General features: G+C 41.4%; 1 protein-coding gene across 1 annotated transcript in view; it reads left to right on the top strand.

Annotated features, from left to right (window-relative positions):
- Positions 1-17,278, top strand: part of LOC137377096 (low-density lipoprotein receptor-related protein 5-like) — a 270,969-nt gene that overhangs the window by 152,129 nt on the left and 101,562 nt on the right. The window lies entirely within an intron of this gene.

The following is a 17,278-nucleotide window of genomic DNA, read 5'->3' as shown; positions in this document are numbered from 1 at the left end:
CTGAGATGATTGGCCTCCAACAACCACAACCATCTACTTTTGTGCTAGATATGACTCCAACAAGTGGAGAGTTTTCCTCTTGTCCCACTGATTTCAATTTTGTTACAGCTCCTTGATTCCACACTCAGTCGCCTTGACTTCAAGGGCATTCACTTTCACATCACTTGTAGAATTCAGCTGTTTTGTCCCTGTTTGGACCAAGGCTGAATTGAGGTCTTGAGCTGAATGGCCCTAGCAAAACCCAAACTGAGCACTGGTGAGCAGTTTATTGCTGAGTAATTGCCACTTGACAACACTATCAACGACATCTTCCATCACTTTGCTGGTGGTTGAGAGAAGATTGGTGGTAATTGGCAAGATTGGATTTGTCCTGATTTTTGTGGACATCAAGGACATACCTGGGCAATTTTCCATATTGTTGGGTAGATGCCAGTGTTGTAGCTGTACTGGAACTGTTTGGCTAGTGGCACAGCTAGTTCTGGAGCACAAGTCTTCAGTACTACTGCTGGGATGTTGTTAGGGCCCACATCCTTTGTTGTCTCCAGTGCCTTCAGCTGTTTCTTGATACCACATGGAGTGAATCGAATTGTCTGAAGACTGACTTCGATGATGGTGGGGACCTCAGGAGAAGACCGAGATGGATCATCCAGTCGGCACTTCTGGCTGAAGCTGTTTGCAAATGCTTTGTGCATAAGGTAGCAATATTACATTTAAATTTAGAAACACAAAAAGGTCAATGGGTCCAACAAACCCATTGATTTTACATAGATTGACCCCATGACACCTTTTTGCCATACCATTCAGCCCTTTCTCTCTTCGGAATTGTCTCTTAAATCCATTTATACTGTCTTCTCAATGACCTTTCCTTCTATGTTATTGCACAGGTGGAATAGTTCTGCTTGAATTACATTCTTATTCCTAACTTCCTAATTTTGCATCTGTTCCCCTTATATTTAAGCACCTCATTTGTCTTTTTCACTGTGGCTGATCTTTGCTGTCATTGTCATAGATTTATCTATTCTAACCTGAAGATCTTTCTCCCAATCAATATATTATACTGCTGTTCTATTTAACACATACCGCCACTTATAGTTCCATATTCCCATACTATTTTACATCTATCCACATAAAATGATGTCTGTCACTTGTTGGCCTAATTACCTAAGACAAGGCTGATGTGTAGTATATGTTTCATACGTGGACAATTCCAAGCAATAAGAAACTATTCAAGTTAAGCTTGTGATTCCTGGAGCTTAAGATCATATCCTCAGGTTTTATTATCTTAGTTAATGAAAACTATCGTTCTACATTCACATTATAAACGTCCTTTTGTTATTTTAAAGACCTGAAGTGAATTATAAATGGAATGTAAAGTGTATGGTAGTACTTATTGATCCAAATATTTGTAGCTAGAATAAATATAACCTGCTCATAGCTTCCAGGCATTTAGAGCATTTGTTTTATTCTGCTTTTTCTGCCTCTGGCCTTGTATGGGGCCATTGAGATGAAAAGAAACTTTGTACTGCATAACCTCAACATGAAATAGAAATGCACAATCAAAGTGCTCTTTTGTATATTTGCAGGGCAGAAATTTTAAAAAATCATGGCTGTGAAATCATATCTGAATTTTAGGCAAACCTTTACCTTATTGCTTCATGCTTCATCTAGAAAGTGTCTTGATGAGAATGGTGGTCTATGCAAACATGGCAAAGAGTAGGAGCACTCAGTGAACTCCCCTACTTACCCAGCATGCTGTATAGCTGGCATAATTGTGCACCATACAATTAAAAAATATTTTTATAGCCTTGTGGTACTTCTGCTCTCTATAACTGAATCGTGTGGCATGCTTAATCTCTTAAAATTCTATGTGCATTTCATCCATGTAATTTAATTTGGGAGTGGGGAGGAATGTTGACAGCTGTAGCAACTTTTATAGGTTTTCAGTCTTTGTGACTGCAGCAGTGGCACTTTCTTCAAATGTTACATGATAAATTGTTTTAATATACATTTTAATGTATTAAAGCTGATAGTTGGAAGAATTGTGATATGAATTACAGATTAAGTGCATGGCTATGTAGCAGGCATGAGTATGTGTGAAATTTAATGCATTGAAACCAGCAGTTATTTCTCCTGGCAGAAACCTTTGCATCTGTGCTGTTCAATTGCAGCACAAAGAACCCAGTCACTTCATTAAAATCTTGTATTCTGAAGAAGCCATTTGGCACTGCTTGTCAAGCCTTTCGTGACACCAGACTATATAGGGCTTTCCCTAAAGCTTTGGCACCCTGTGGTAACATTGTTTGCAACTGAAAAAAACCTTTGAATTGACAGAGACTGAAAAAAAATGTTTGAATGGAAATATATTAAAATTTTGCATGGTTTGTGTACATTGAACGGTTTACAAGTTGTGACAAAAAAGAATTAAATGGGAGTTTGTATGTAAAATGGATACTTTCATCATAGATTAGGATTTGTTTTACATGGATTAAGGTACCGTAGCAGGGATGAAGAACTTTTTTTATATATCCTTACTGACTCTGCATAGCCAGTTACTGGCAAAACTATTTTTCCCTTCTAACAACAGTTTCTTTGCAGGTTAACGATAATGCAATGTGTACACAAAGCAAAAGTGTGCAGCACCATGTAATGTCTTCACTTCACTGTGGACTTGTTCGTATTCCTGTTGTGCCTGCATCATCAGTGATCCTTTAGAAAAGGAAACAAAAAATTAACTGTCTGGAGATGCCTAATAAAGTTAGCTTGTGTTGTAAAAAGCATAGCTGTTATCCACTGCTAGAATGACTTCTGTGTAGACTACCTCTTTTAAAGTCAGTTCACCCAGAATATTTCATTGTGATCAGGTCAAAACTAATAAAGCTGAGAGTGATTTCTAGAAAACAATAGCAGGATTTAGCCAGTGCAAATGAATTTATTCAGGAATTAGCCAGTGGAGATGAGCTCTCTGGAATTCTATTTCCACCTGAAAACCCACTTCAAGGCTACCTCCGATGGGCTAGTTCATTATGGAAGTATGTAGCTGAGTTTTAATAACCAATCAGGTATCTGGTTAGATTCGTGAGCAGTGCTAAGCTAGCCCATCTTGGCCAAGAAGGCAGGAGCAAGATTGGTAAGGGAGTGGAAAATCAACCAGAGCTCCCCCCAGGACTGAACGTTATCCATTGAGTACTGCTGGGCATCTGTATGTGAACTTGAAATAAAGGTGGGATTGAGTTTTGTGGTGTGCCTCTGTAATAAGTAGTCCACCAAGACTCATTTGCCTGGGCCTACATTTGAACATGATCATTTGGACAGGGTACCAGAGAGGTCTTATGGAGTCCACCTTGGAGTCAATGCCTTCAAGAGAGGTGGAGTACATGTGAGAAAACTGACAGAAAAAGGAAAGGGAAAATAAAACCCATATCATGCTGTCCTTCTATAATTCATTACCATATTTCCATCATGATTTTGCGATGCGTTTATTGATGAATTTTGGAATATCTCTTATTGTTCCAACCCTTTTTCTGGCAGTTAATAGGGGGAATCTTAACCGCAGAAACTGGTGAGTTTGGATCAGGTGGGATGTTAAAATGTTAATAATCTCGGGCTAATTTTATGGAGCCGACGAGGGTCCCGCTTCCAAGAGCTGCAGGCCAATCAGAGACTCAGCAGCTCAGTAGTATCGGCAGCACCACTGGGAGTGGTGTCCACTGCCGGCACTGTAAGAAGCCCCAGGACCATCGCTGGAGCCCTGAACTTCAGGTAAGTATGGCGGGCTCGCCGGAGCCAATCCAGCAGGCCCCAGGGGGGTGGCGGGTGCAGCGGGGAGTTTGGACATTAAGGGCAGGGCGGAGGTTCGCAGAGGGGCCACAGATTGCCCACGGAGGGGGCTTCCCCCGCCTACTGCAGGGAGGCTGCCGTGTTTTACTTGGTGATCTCTCTACATTATGGAGGCCCCCTCCCCACCCCCACAACTGGTAAAATATCAGCGGCTGCAGAAAGAGACCCTTATGTAGCTATTAATCAGTCACTTTAGGGCCTCAATTGGCTCTGAATGGGAAGGCCATCTTTGGCCCATGACAAAATTGCATGACGACAGGCACTCCACCTGCCACCTTCCATTGCTTTTTTTATGGGCCTCGTCTCCTATCCCATCTCCCAGGGGCTCGTAAAATTCCGGCCCTCAAACCCGAACTGAACCCACCTCACACCTGCCCATTTCTGGTCTTAACAGGAGGCTGATGGCTCATTTAAATATTTTAATGAGGCTGCGCATCTCAGATATTGCCTTTCATTTTAAATTTTGTGCTGGTTGGCAAGGTTTCCCACGCTTTGGGAACATCTGGCAACTAAAGGGAAGCAAGAACTGCTGGATCCACACTGCTGGTGATCCAGAAAGAGCAGGAGTGCTGCAAACTTGTAAATCACCTCCATAACTGCTCGACCCTTCAATCGCTCCCAGGCCTTTACGATCCCTCCCTCTGCCAACCACCACCCCCCCCCCCCTCTCCCCTGCCATGCACACCACCCTGCCACTTTTCCCGGCTGTGGCTCAGTAGGCTTTGGCACCTCAGAACAACATTAAAATATAGAAAATAATCCAAATTCACATTATTGTTAGCTCATGAGCAGCAGGCCACATTATTTGTTTCTCTGTATCACGTTATGATGGACGTGGGTTGCCCATACAATGATTTCCTTTTGTTAGCCATGCTCGTTACCTGGTATTCTGTTAGAGTGCACCATTGACTGATACCTGAGAGGAAAGTTGCTTGCTTTTGATCACAATTATGATACTTGGAAACCTAAAGAAATGATGGGGTGGAATGAAAGAAAAAGTACATATGGAAAAACATGTAAATACTGGGGAGTTGTGTTTCAGTGTTGAATGAAAAAACCAAACTGCTGTGATTTTTTGCTGGTCTAAAAATTGATTTCAGACAGCTGGGAGAGTTATTTATCTTAGCCAGTCTACCTTTGGCCTCTACAATATATCAGTAATATTCCCTTTCCCCTGAAAGTTTGTGGAGCAGTTTATCATTGCTGGTCTTTGAGATCTTTCTGTCACAATTCAGGCATTGGCCTTCTTTCTTAGACAGGAGTCCTGAGAATAAGTTTGTTTTAAAAATCCAGTGAACATTGGGGTAACATCAATCAGGGGTTCAGCAATCATTGAATCTTTAATAGAATTGGGCCATCTCTTTTGTCAGTCTTCAAACAATTATTTGTGGCAGAATCATCGCTACTTTCCCCAGTTTCCATTTGTCAAAAAACTTTTATATTTAGATTCACTAAAAAGAAAACATAAACACCCTACACTATGAATTCTACAAGACTGAAAAGAGAGATGCTGTTCTCTGAAATGGCTGTGCTAAAGGGTCTATCCTGTTTTACACAGGTTGCCTTGTAAGCAAAGATAAACAAGTAAGAAAAAATGGTGCATATAGGCCAGGAAAGGACTCCTTATTTTTTGTATGCTGTCTGACACATATCTAAAGTTACCTTCACTGTCCAATGTGTTTTGCAGTAATTTACATTTTCAACTTGCAGTGAAGTTTGAATGGTTGTGCATATTTTATCATTGTACCTCTCTCTCACTGTTGATGGGAGGCATTTGGGAACCTTGTCCACAAGCTTCAATTGCCGTTGAGCTGTTTTCCTTTTATCTTGCAATTCTGCATAAAATGGCATTTTGGTTGTATTATAAATTGAATAACAGAAATGTTCTACAGTATTAAGCTCTCCATCATTTTGTTTTCCTTTATGGAAGATATTTTACTTCTTTGTGTACACTTCTGGTTTCTGCATCTTTCTTAGTTAAAAGTGCTGGACAGGAACCTACATATTGACTTTGTATTGGTAAGGCAACAGCAAACATTTTAAAGCTTTTTCTCAAAATGCTAAGGAAATGCAGCACTACTGGGATTATAGTTGCTGAATGACTTAATCAAAAGGAAATTGCTTTGATTTTAGACTCTGTGTGCTTATGGATTTGTATAGACATCTGACTTTTAACACCCTGTATTTGAGAGCTTTAAAACAATGCTCCTGAATGGCTGTTTATACTGAAGGAAAACATTGGTACAGCAGCCAAGTCACACATTTACAAATATTTGAGATTAAAAATACAGAAAGTACCATGCTGAATTTAGGATTTTTGCAACCTAAGGGCAATTTATTTCAAAATTTTAAAGTGGTGACAAATCTGCTTTTGTTGTTTCCCACCACCACCCTTTCTTTACAAAGTAGCACTTTCTGTTTAACTGTCGTTCTTAGAGTGATGTTAGTAATGCACATTCCTTTTTTCTTTTTTGGGCTTTGTTGAATCCAAATGACATTAGTACTCAATCAAGGCTGCAGAATGAGGCTCGTCTTTCAGAGTTTTTGATTGACCGGCATGGTTCTGTGGGAAAGGAAGCTGTCCTTTTCTTGATGGGAGGTGACCCTCACCTTCTACTCTAACAATGAAGACATAATGGGGGCCTGATTGGGACGTATTAGAACCCCCACAGTCTGCCACACACTCCTTTTAGCAGAAGTGTCTCACACACAAACTTCCATTTGACAATCCTTCTTTCACCATTCCTTTTCATAAATGCTCTGCAGAGTCGTTAAATTTGTACTGCTTTATTCAAAATCTACTTGGATAAATAATTTTTTTTAACAAGATTAAGTACTAATCTTGGGCAATCAAATAACGGTAATTAAGGTGAATATTTTTCAGATCAAGTTTTCTAATAAGCTACCTGGATAAACATTGTGATTGATAATGTTGTAGAATATAATTAATAAAAATACATGCATATTTATGTTCTGAATATAATGCTATATGTCTTTATAGTATTCAGTGTCAGAGATAAAATAAACATCAGGTCTGTTGATTGAAGGGACCTGAATATGTCTTGTGTCATTTGGAATGTGCCTATTCACTGCCCGAATGACTATAAATGGAAGACTTTGAGTTGTGTAGCAATCCTCCCAGGCTCCCTGTGTAGATATCCTTGTGCATTTGAAAGCTGATTTCTGAAAAGAAGCTTGTTCCTCCTGGTAAACTGAATTATTCCTGAAACAATTTTTTTTCTTTCAATCTTGAGAAAGGACCATGGTCTTAAATTTCTTTTCAAGCTGTGCACCTCCTTTTTCAGAGTTTGTGGATTCTTGTACCAATAGACATGCAAGGAAACAACCAGAGATGCATTTCTGTGTAATTTAACGTACAAAAAGATACACACAAAGCAGCTTCAGCAAAAATCCTCATGCTTTTCATTGAAAGCTTGTTTCTGGCCTGCTTCCAAAGATAGTACCTTTTATCTTTGCTACCATAATTTAGAAATCAGACCAAATTGTTGGCAGTTATTCTTGGGAGTGGGGTGGGGGGAAGGGTTCAAAAAGACAACCATGATTGTCATTATGTATATGTGTTGTTTTTTGTCAAGTGCAACTTTTCAAAAACCCTCTGTTTTTGTCTGACAGCAGTTAATACAATGGGCTGAATTTTAATCGCGCACGGCGTTCCTTGGCGGCGCGCTTTCAATTCAGCCTTCTGGCATGGAAGGGCCATCAAGGAGCCTCCGCGATATTTCACGCGGGGCCCATTTAAATAGTGGGGGCTGAGCAGCTGCCCCCGATGATGTGTAGGGGTGGCCGCCATGTCCCCGGCAACGGTGTCCAGTGCCAACATGCAGGCGCCGGCGCCATTTCTAATGGGCTTCAAGCCCTTCTGTTGCATTGTAAAATTTAAAGGTCCTGATCTCTGGGAATTAAAAATAAAATGTTATGTCAGGTGTCAATCACGTATCGCACCCCCCCCCCCAATGGATAAATCATACATTAATTGCCCATTACCGCCATGATAAAATTTTATTAGTATCACGAACTTTCCCCCCTGACATTTGATCCCTTTGACCCTCAACCCCTTCCCACCATCCGCACAGCCAATAATAAATGTTTTCTCCGCTCCTCCACCCCTCCCGCCCTGAAAATTTTATTCTTCCCCCCCCCCCTCCCCACCGGGTTCTTGCCTCGGAACTCAATGCGGAGTTCCAAAGGTGCACAAAGGCCGAATGGAGGGCGTAAGATCAGTGTGGGACATCCGCCACCTGCAGGTATGTTCATTAACATCTCATTTATGTTCATTTGAACATGCAAATGAAGGGCCTGCCGCCAGGCAGCGGGGGTGGGGAGGTGGGGGGGGGCCGCACCGAGGTGCCCCTGCCGCCAGTAGATTAGATTAGATTAGAGATACAGCACTGAAACAGGCCCTTCAGCCCACCGAGTCTGTGCCGACCATCAACCACCCATCTATACTAATCCTACACTAATCCCATATTCCTCCCAAACATCCCCACCTGTCCCTATATTTCCCTACCACCTACCTATCCTAGTGACAATTTATAATGGCCAATTTACCTATCAACCTGCAAGTCTTTTGGCTTGTGGGAGGAAACCGGAGCACCCGGAGAAAACCCACGCAGACACAGGGAGAACTTGCAAACTCCACACAGGCAGTACCCAGAATCGAACCCGGGTCCCTGGAGCTGTGAGGCTGCAGTGCTAACCACTGCGCCACTGTGCCGCAGTAATATGCGGTGAGCCCTTCTCGACATCGCGAGCCGAGGCAGGCCTCCCCGCAAAATTTTACCGACCCCCACGCTGCGACCTGAGGCGTCCAGGGGCCGGTAAAATTCAGCCCAATGTTTCAGATATGTCATGTGCAATGCTACTATAAAATGATGTCCTGGATTACTATGTTGTCACAAAGCTTGATTTTGCTATACAAAACATGTTCGTTCTGCCCCACAGTCGCTTCAAGAGTTGTCATATAAATCCTTCTTAAAAAGATGTCAGATACTAACCCGACTTCATCACTACCAAAGCAAATTTTGTTCAAACAACCGCTAAAGCCTTGCACAAAAAAAAACAGTACGTTAATTATTGACAAAACACTCCAATATATTTTATACAAAAAAACATAAGATAGTTGGCAGGGAAATGTTACAGCAGAACTGATGCAATTGCATGAAAATCTGAGTGACGCTCGTGTAAGGTATTTGAGATACCTAAACCTAGATTATGTTTGAAGATAAAACTTTGCAAGGTGGTGGTTACACTTTTAAATCACTCTTAGGTTAATTTTTCCCCTTGTGTTCAATATGAAGAAAGTTCCTGTCTGTACGTTGAGATCGAGCCTCATTGAAAGATAAATCATCTATAATAATTGTCATTGCCGTTTACTTCTAATGAATGCTGCATATAGAAACCAAGACCACCCAATTGCTGACTTTGGTGTGACCTGAAAAGGAAGGAGGAATATTCTGTCAATAAATGTGGTGGTTCTGGTAGTACTGTTCTCTTCATCATAGATTCAAAAATATATTTACTGCCGACATTGAGTTTGTTTTCTATAATGAACAGTGTCGGAGTTGTGCCGTCAGTGATCTGATCGCTCCCATTTGTGATTTTGTAACTCAGAATATATTTTTGAGTGCATCTATAAAATGTAGCAAAGAAAGTAGTGAAAAGTTTAAAACATGATCTAGGTTTAGGTATCTCAAATACATCACATGAGCTTCACGCAGATTTTCATGCAACTGCATCAGTTTTGTTGTCGCATTTCCCTGTCAACTATCTCTTATTCTTTATATAAAATATATTAGCGTGCTCTGTTAATACTTGATGTGCAGATTTTTTTTGTGCAAGGCTTTAAGTGGTTATTTGAACAAAATTTGCTTCAGTAGTGATGAAGTGGGGTTAGTGCCCGAAATCTTCTAAAATATATTTATGGCAATTCTTGCAGTGATTGGTGCAGAATGAACATGTCTTGCATAGCAAAATCAAGCTTTGTGTAAATTTGTAAAATCAATGTTGCCAGCCTAGAGCTGTGAAAAAGATTGACTGCTGAAGTGACCTAATTTTTATCCATGCAATGAACGAGCACAAGTAATAGGTTAACTTATCGGATGAATAAGAGTCTCTTATCATGGCAAAATCAGGCTTAGATGTTTAGCTGAAAGCAATGAAAGTCCCTAAAATAGTTTATATCATTTTATTTTTAAATCAGTCCTTTAGCATAATAGGATTGGCTTGACATATCCTATTATGTAAATGGTGCTTGTGTAACTTGTAGTTTGTACAATGTAACTTATGTATCAGTTTATAGTATGGAGCTTTACTACTGATGAAAAAAAAATTAGAACCTGCCACGAAGAACTGATGCAATAAGTCGGAACACCAATGTAGTGTATGGCTGGGTGTCTTTGTTTATTTTTATTTTTAAAAATTTTTTATTTAGAGATACAGCACTGAAACAGGCCCTTCGGCCCACCGAGTCTGTGCCGACCATCAACCACCCATTTATGCTAATTCCATATTCCTACCACATCCCCACCTGTCCCTATATTTCCCTACCACCTACCTATACTAGGGGCAATTTATAATGGCCAATTTACCTATCAACCTGCAAGTCTTTGGCATGTGGGAGGAAACCGGAGCACCCGGAGGAAACCAACGCAGACACAGGGAGAACTTGCAAACTCCACACAGGCAGTACCCAGAATTGAACCCGGGTTGCTGGAGCTGTGAGGCTGCGGTGCTAACCACTGTGCCGCCCATAATTTCCCACACAATAAGGTTAATTCTAACTGCCCCACACCTCCCCCCCACCCCACCAACAACCTGACAGAAGGGAGGAGGATTAAATTTGTGAAAAAAAATGTAACCTGACCCCAACCTGCTGATAGTGCATCTATATATGGTTTAACCATGGCAGGTTTGGGTCCAGTGCAGGTCAGTGATTATAATATTTAAGTGAGGCTCAGTTCCTCCAGTTTCGGGAGCTTTTTGAATTTAACAGCTGAGGGCCGGGTTTCCAAGGGCCTGGGAAACCTGGCAGCTGAAGGGAGGCAGGAGCTACCAGATATAACAGGTAATTGCTTTTTCAGCACTGCCTGTGAGCGAGGAGGAGCAAGAGTACTCCACCCTGGCCCCACAAGCAAACCTGCAGCGATCTTTGCCTCTCCCCTTCCATGCAATATCTCTCTCTCTCCCCCCTCCCCACCCCACCCCACCCCTGCGGTCACTTTGCTGCTCTCTGAGCCCCCCCAACCAACCCTCAGACTTCTTTGTCTGGGGTCTGTCCCAAATAGTCCCCGGCTGCAGCCTTCTGTCGCAGACTTTCCTGCCTGACAGCCATCCAGTCTTCAATCAGACCAGCTGTCGGGAAGTAAACTTGAGTTTAAAAATTTTTTTTTAATGAGGTCCGGCCATTAAATTCGGCAAGACCTCTGTCTGCATTCCTGGAATTTCTGTCCACTGACACGGACCACCGCTCCCTCCCTGCCTTCCCATAAATATCGGGGCCAATGAACTTCCTAACGTACTTGCACAGGTGGGAAACGGCACACTTGTATAATTCTTTGTAGTTCGCTGACATTTTTCCCTTTGTTCTGATAGCACACAACCTTCAATGAATTGCTTTGGCGTAGAAGCAAAGATTTTCTGATTGATAAGTCAGTTATGCTTCTTGTTTTTGTATTCTTTCCATGTTAGACTTCTCATGGTCTCTCTTTTATTTCTTGGTTTAGGAAATTGTAATTCCTTCTCAACATTTGATTTTGTGCTTTCTTTGGTTTTAATAAGAACATAAGAAATAGCAGCAGGAGTAGGCCCCTTGAGCCTGCTCTGCCATTCAATAAGATCATGGCTAAACTGATTGTGGCCTTAACTCCACTTTCCGGCCTGCCCCGTATAACCTTTTACTCCCTTGTAGATCAAAAATCAGTCTAACTCAGCCTTGAATATATTCAATGATCCAGTCTCCAGTGCTCTCTGGGGAAGAGAATTCCAAAGATTAATGACCCTCTGATAGAAGAAATTCTTCCTTATCTCTGTTTTAAAAGGGAGAGCCTTATTTTGAAACTTTACCCCCTAGTTCTAGATTCCACACCAGGGGAAACATAATCACAGCATCTACCCTGTCAGGCCCCTTCAGAATCTTGTGTTTCAATAAGATCACCTCTCATTCTTCTAAATTCCAGTGAGTGTAGGCCCAACCTTTCCACATTAGACAACCCTTTCATTCCAGGAATCAGCCTAGTGAGCTACCTCTGAACTGTTTCCAATGTAAGTATATCCCTTCTTAAGTAAGGGGATCAAAACTGTACGCAGTACTCTAGGTGTGGTCTCACCAATGCCCTGTACAGTTGTAGCAAGACTTCCCTACTGTTTATACTCCAGCCCCTTGCAATAAATGCCAGCATTCCATTTGCCTTCCTAATTACTTTCTGTACCTACATGCTAACTTTTTGGGATTCATGTACAAGGACACCCAGATCCCTCTGTACCGCAGCATTCTGCAGTCTCTCTCCATGTAAATAATAATCTGCTTATCTATTCTTCCTGCCAAAGTGGACAACCTCACATTTTCCTACATTATACTCTCCTCTGCCAAATTTTTGAGCACTCACTTAACCTGTCTATATCTCTTGCCAAATGGCCTCCTTCTGTGCTTTAACAATTCTGTGATTCTTTGCAGACTCTGTGTCCTCCGCACAACTTGCTTTCCTACCTATCTTTGTATCATCTGCAAGTTTAGCTACAATATGCTCGATCCCTTCATCCGTTATTAATATAGATCATAATTAGTTGAGGCCCCAGCACTGATCCCAGTGGCACTCCACTGGTTACAGTTTGCCAACCTGTAAATGCCTCATTTATCCCAACTCTCTGTTTTCTGTTAGTTAGCCAATCCTCTATACATACTATTATATTACTCCCAACACCATGACTTCTTATCTTGTGTAGTAACCTTTTATGTGGCACCCTATCGAAAGCCTTTTGGAAATCCAAATACACTACATCTACTATAATAAAAGCAAAATACTGTGGATGCTGGAAATCTGAAATAAAAACAAATGCTGGAAATACTCAGCAGGTCTGGCAGCATCTGTGGAGAGAGAAGCAATTAACGTTTCAGGTCTGTGACCTTTCATCAGAACATCTTTCATCACTACATCTGCTGGTTCCCCTTTATCCACCCTGCTTGTTACATCCTCAAAGAACTCTAATAAATTAGTCAAACACTATTTCCCTTTCATTAAGCCATGTTTACTCAGCCTGATTGTATTATGATTTTCTAAATGTCCTGCTACTACTTCCTTAATAATGGGTTGTAGCATTTTCCTAATGACAGATGTTAGGCTTAACTGGCCTGTAGTTTCCTGCTTTTTGTCGCCCCCCCCCCACCCCAACCTTTCTTGAATCATTCTATTATTTGATATAAAATGTTACATTGTGACTCTTGTTTCTTCATTCTGCATGTTCTCGGCCTATTGCATGATGTATAGTTTCAGGAACTTGCTAACTGCCCATGCATTTCCACAGTTTCTGCCTCCAGTATTGATAAGTGGATACTTCTGCATCTTATGACCACAGCGTGCTGTTGTACAGGTGAAAGTGCGCTTGGGATATTTAAGGTTGAGAAATTTCTCTTGGCTTGTGCATAGGTCTATTTAGGTGGGATAAATTTGTGTTTAGTTCAGCAGGTTGGGTTAAAATTGTATGAAGCAAGAGCTTCCATTTACCTATATTCAATTTGCCCTATATTGTCATTTGTACGGGTTTTGTTGACTGTAAAATTCATTGCTGTATTGAGTGGAAGCACCCAGATCATGGACCAAGTGTGTGTGGTATATGTAGATGTAGGCACATAGGTGGTGGAGGAATTCCGTTTTCCAGTTTTTTTAACAGCGTTCCAATCTTGCATAAAACACTGCTGCTAAGTCCGTATTTCTGGTTTGTACCATTTGCTGATTTGGTTACTGCAGGCACATTACCTAATCATTTTAACTTATTTTTGTTATGGGGCAAATATTAAAATAATCTCCTGAGGAGGTTGGGGGTGGTTAGGTGAGGACCAGCAAAATATGCTTTGCAGGTAAAAATACAAGACTGTTTTTGACTAGTTAAAATAAGGATAATTACAAAAAAAACCTGCAGAGAGGAGCAACATTTGTATTAAGAACAAAGAACAAAGAAAATTACAGCACAGGAACAGGCCCTTCGGTCCTCCAAGCCTGCGCCGATCCAGATCCTCTATCTAAACATTAATACCAGAACGAAATACTGCAGATACTGGAAATCTGAAATAAAAACAGAAAATGCTGAAATACTCAGCAGGTCTGGCAGTATTTGTGGAGAGAGAAGGGGAGTTAACATTTCCGGTCAATGACCCTTTGTCAGAACTCAGTCAGTCAGTTAGTTCTAATGAAGGGTCATTGACCTGAAACGTTAACTCAGTTTCTCTTTCCACAAATGCTGAGTATTTAAGCATTTTCTGTTTTTATTCACATTGCATTACTTGTTGTTTGTTCCAAATAAGTAATTTCAGAGTTCTTTATTATGGTGAAGCACTAACAGATTTATATTTTTCATGTATTTGCCTAATTCAATCTGTGTTGAAACTGAAGCTCCGAGGTAATTAATGTTCTTCAATATTTAATGTAATGCACTATCATAAACCAAATAAGATCCTAAGCTGACATATTTCATTAATACCGATCAGAAATGAACTCCCATCTTTAGCAAAGTATAATGACTGAAATAATTTTATAAAATGTTATTAGCTTGAAGAATTCAGAAGTTAAACTGAATATCTTTTTTCTTCTAAATGCATTTATTGGTCGTTCATTTTTCTTTCATTTATGCTGTCTTGCTCAATCTATACCAGCATACTGAAATAAAGATGGAAAATACTGGAAAGATGCATCAGGTCAATCTATCTGAAAGTGAAAGACTGATTTCAGATAAAGGGTTCCATCCAAATTAATACTCTTTTAGATACTGCATAATCTACATATTTCCAGCATTTTCTGTTGCTATTTCACACTTCCAGCAGTAATGCTTTCTCTCTCTCTCTCTCCCCACCATGCTAACTTGCTCATGACCAGGGAATGGTGCTGCGGGAACAAATTGGAGAAAATGTAGGAAAGCAGGTGGCAGGGAGTGTACATAAAGATTGTGCAGGTCTTGGGGATCTGATGACATACTTTAGAAGTGAGGCTTGTATGATTTATAAAGTCATCACAACCCAGAGATTGTGTTACAAACTTCCAGATTTCGCATGAACAAGCTGTTATTTTATACAATAGAAGTCATTTACTTTATTATAAATGTCTCATTATTTAAACAAGAATGAGGCTAAAATGCCATTATAGTTGGTTTAAGAAAAGAAAAAGCTTGAAAGCTGATGAGAATTAGCTTGTTGGTTTCCAAAAGTTTTTCCTGACAACTTGTCACTTTATTTGCTGTATGGATTCAATGTTTATTTGTACACACGTTTGACATAATCACCGATGGTAAAAGATACAAATAAATATTTGTTGCTGTCACTGGGTCATGTGTTGAGTACAGTGTTTTAATCCAAATAAAGTGACAGTCACTATGTTATGAAGGTTGATTATAAGAAAATGACCCAATATCTTGATTTTTTTAAACAATATTCAGATTTACAGTTGCGCCTCACTGGGCGTGTTCATCCTATGAAATTAATAGGAAGAGGTGGTTGTTTCTGTTTGAAAAGGACCATTCATTACAACTTAATTGTGCAGAATTTATGCTGCACAATCTAGCATTGCAGAGCAGGGAAACCTTGCATCAAGAGGATATGATTAAATGCCACTCCTCATCCAATGAGGAGGATGTGGAGGAGGATGCCAAGCAGCCAGCACAGGATGATGAAGCCCTTGTATCAGAGGCGAGGGCAATTAAGAGATGTGCAAGGGAGGCTCAGGATAATCTAATACATACCTAGTTCCTGCCATTATGATGCCCATTCCAGTGAACTCAATAAAGATTCACCTCACTATATCTGCGTGTCACTTCTTTGCTAATGCACTCCCGCACCTCACACCCAGACTCACCAGACAAACTCTCAGAGCTGAAAAAGTGACCATACACTGCCTGTTCCTGCAGCAACAGCTCATTGAGGGAGCAAGGGTGAAGGTGGTATCTGACTGGGCAGCAGGGAAAACATGAGAGATTCTCAACAATGAAAGTGACCTCCATTTATTTAAATGTTCACAGTACGTAATAACAAGACCAAGTTTCATACACTCGTGAAACTCTAAGTGTACTTAGGTAATGTTTTTCACGCACATCCATGAGCTTCTACGAAGTGCTTCCCCTGCGTGGCAGCTATGGTGAAGGCAAACTGCTGAATGCGCTGAACTATGGCCTGGGATGACTTTGGTGGGCGTCATCTGGCTGACTGAGGCCTGGAGGGCCCCGGCTGGCTGAGCGGCTCCTGCCCAGGTGCAGGAGCCACCTCAGTCACCAGAGCTACTGAAGCTGGGGGTCACTGGCAGAGGGGCTGAGGAGCTGCTGTCCACACTCAGACTCTTCGTTCCCCCTCTCGCCTTGCCACTGCTGCATTGAGTTATGGCCGAGGTGATGTTATGCAGGTCTGCCTGCATCTCCAGGATCTGGCTGTCCAGGAGGGTCGTCAGCCTCTCAATGGAGAAAGCCATGCGCTCACATGCCTGAGACATGGCAGCACTCATGGCATGGATGGACACGTCCATTGTCCACTCTTGGCCACACATTGGCTCTGTCTGCTCTGCCAAATGTTCCCTTACCTCTCTCTGCAACTCCAACATGTTCTGTGCTGTCAACACCAGAGATTTGTCATCAGTCGTGGACTCCGCATGGGCGAGGCCACCCACGGTCCTCACCTGTCCCAGCTTTCGTCAGCTGCTCGGACATGTGTATGGCGCTCTTGCTCTCTAGTGACCCTGCATCTCCACCAAGGTGAGAGTATCTGTACTGATGGAGGGTGCAGGGGAACGGTGTGCCAGTGGAGGAAGGATTCTTCCTCCTCCTCCTCAGAAGATGATGGGATTCCAGCGGCGCCAGCAAATGATCTTCCCTCTGAGATGCCACGACCTACATAAGAAAACACAAGCATTTAGGAGTTCTGCTGCTTGGATCTGCCCATGCCAACCATACATGAAGTGGTTCTCTAGAATGGCGTTAGTGGGCACATGAATACAATGCCTCCTCACTCTTTTGTGTGGATACTCCAGTCTCTCCGTCTGCTATGGAATGGCCAGCCTCTGTACAGTGACTTGGTTCAGACAAAACTGTATTTATCAGAAAAAGATCATTTGTAAAAATAAGAAGGAAATTAGGAGTAACAATTTGGTCACTACTAGAGCACTATATTACTTCTCTTATAATTGCAAAGTCAAACTTGGCTGTACATTTAGTATTGTATTAACTGTATATT

This window comes from Heterodontus francisci, chromosome 14 (assembly GCF_036365525.1).
Source record: "Heterodontus francisci isolate sHetFra1 chromosome 14, sHetFra1.hap1, whole genome shotgun sequence".
Lineage (NCBI taxonomy): Eukaryota > Metazoa > Chordata > Chondrichthyes > Heterodontiformes > Heterodontidae > Heterodontus > Heterodontus francisci.
This window is presented reverse-complemented; position numbering and strand designations above follow the sequence as displayed.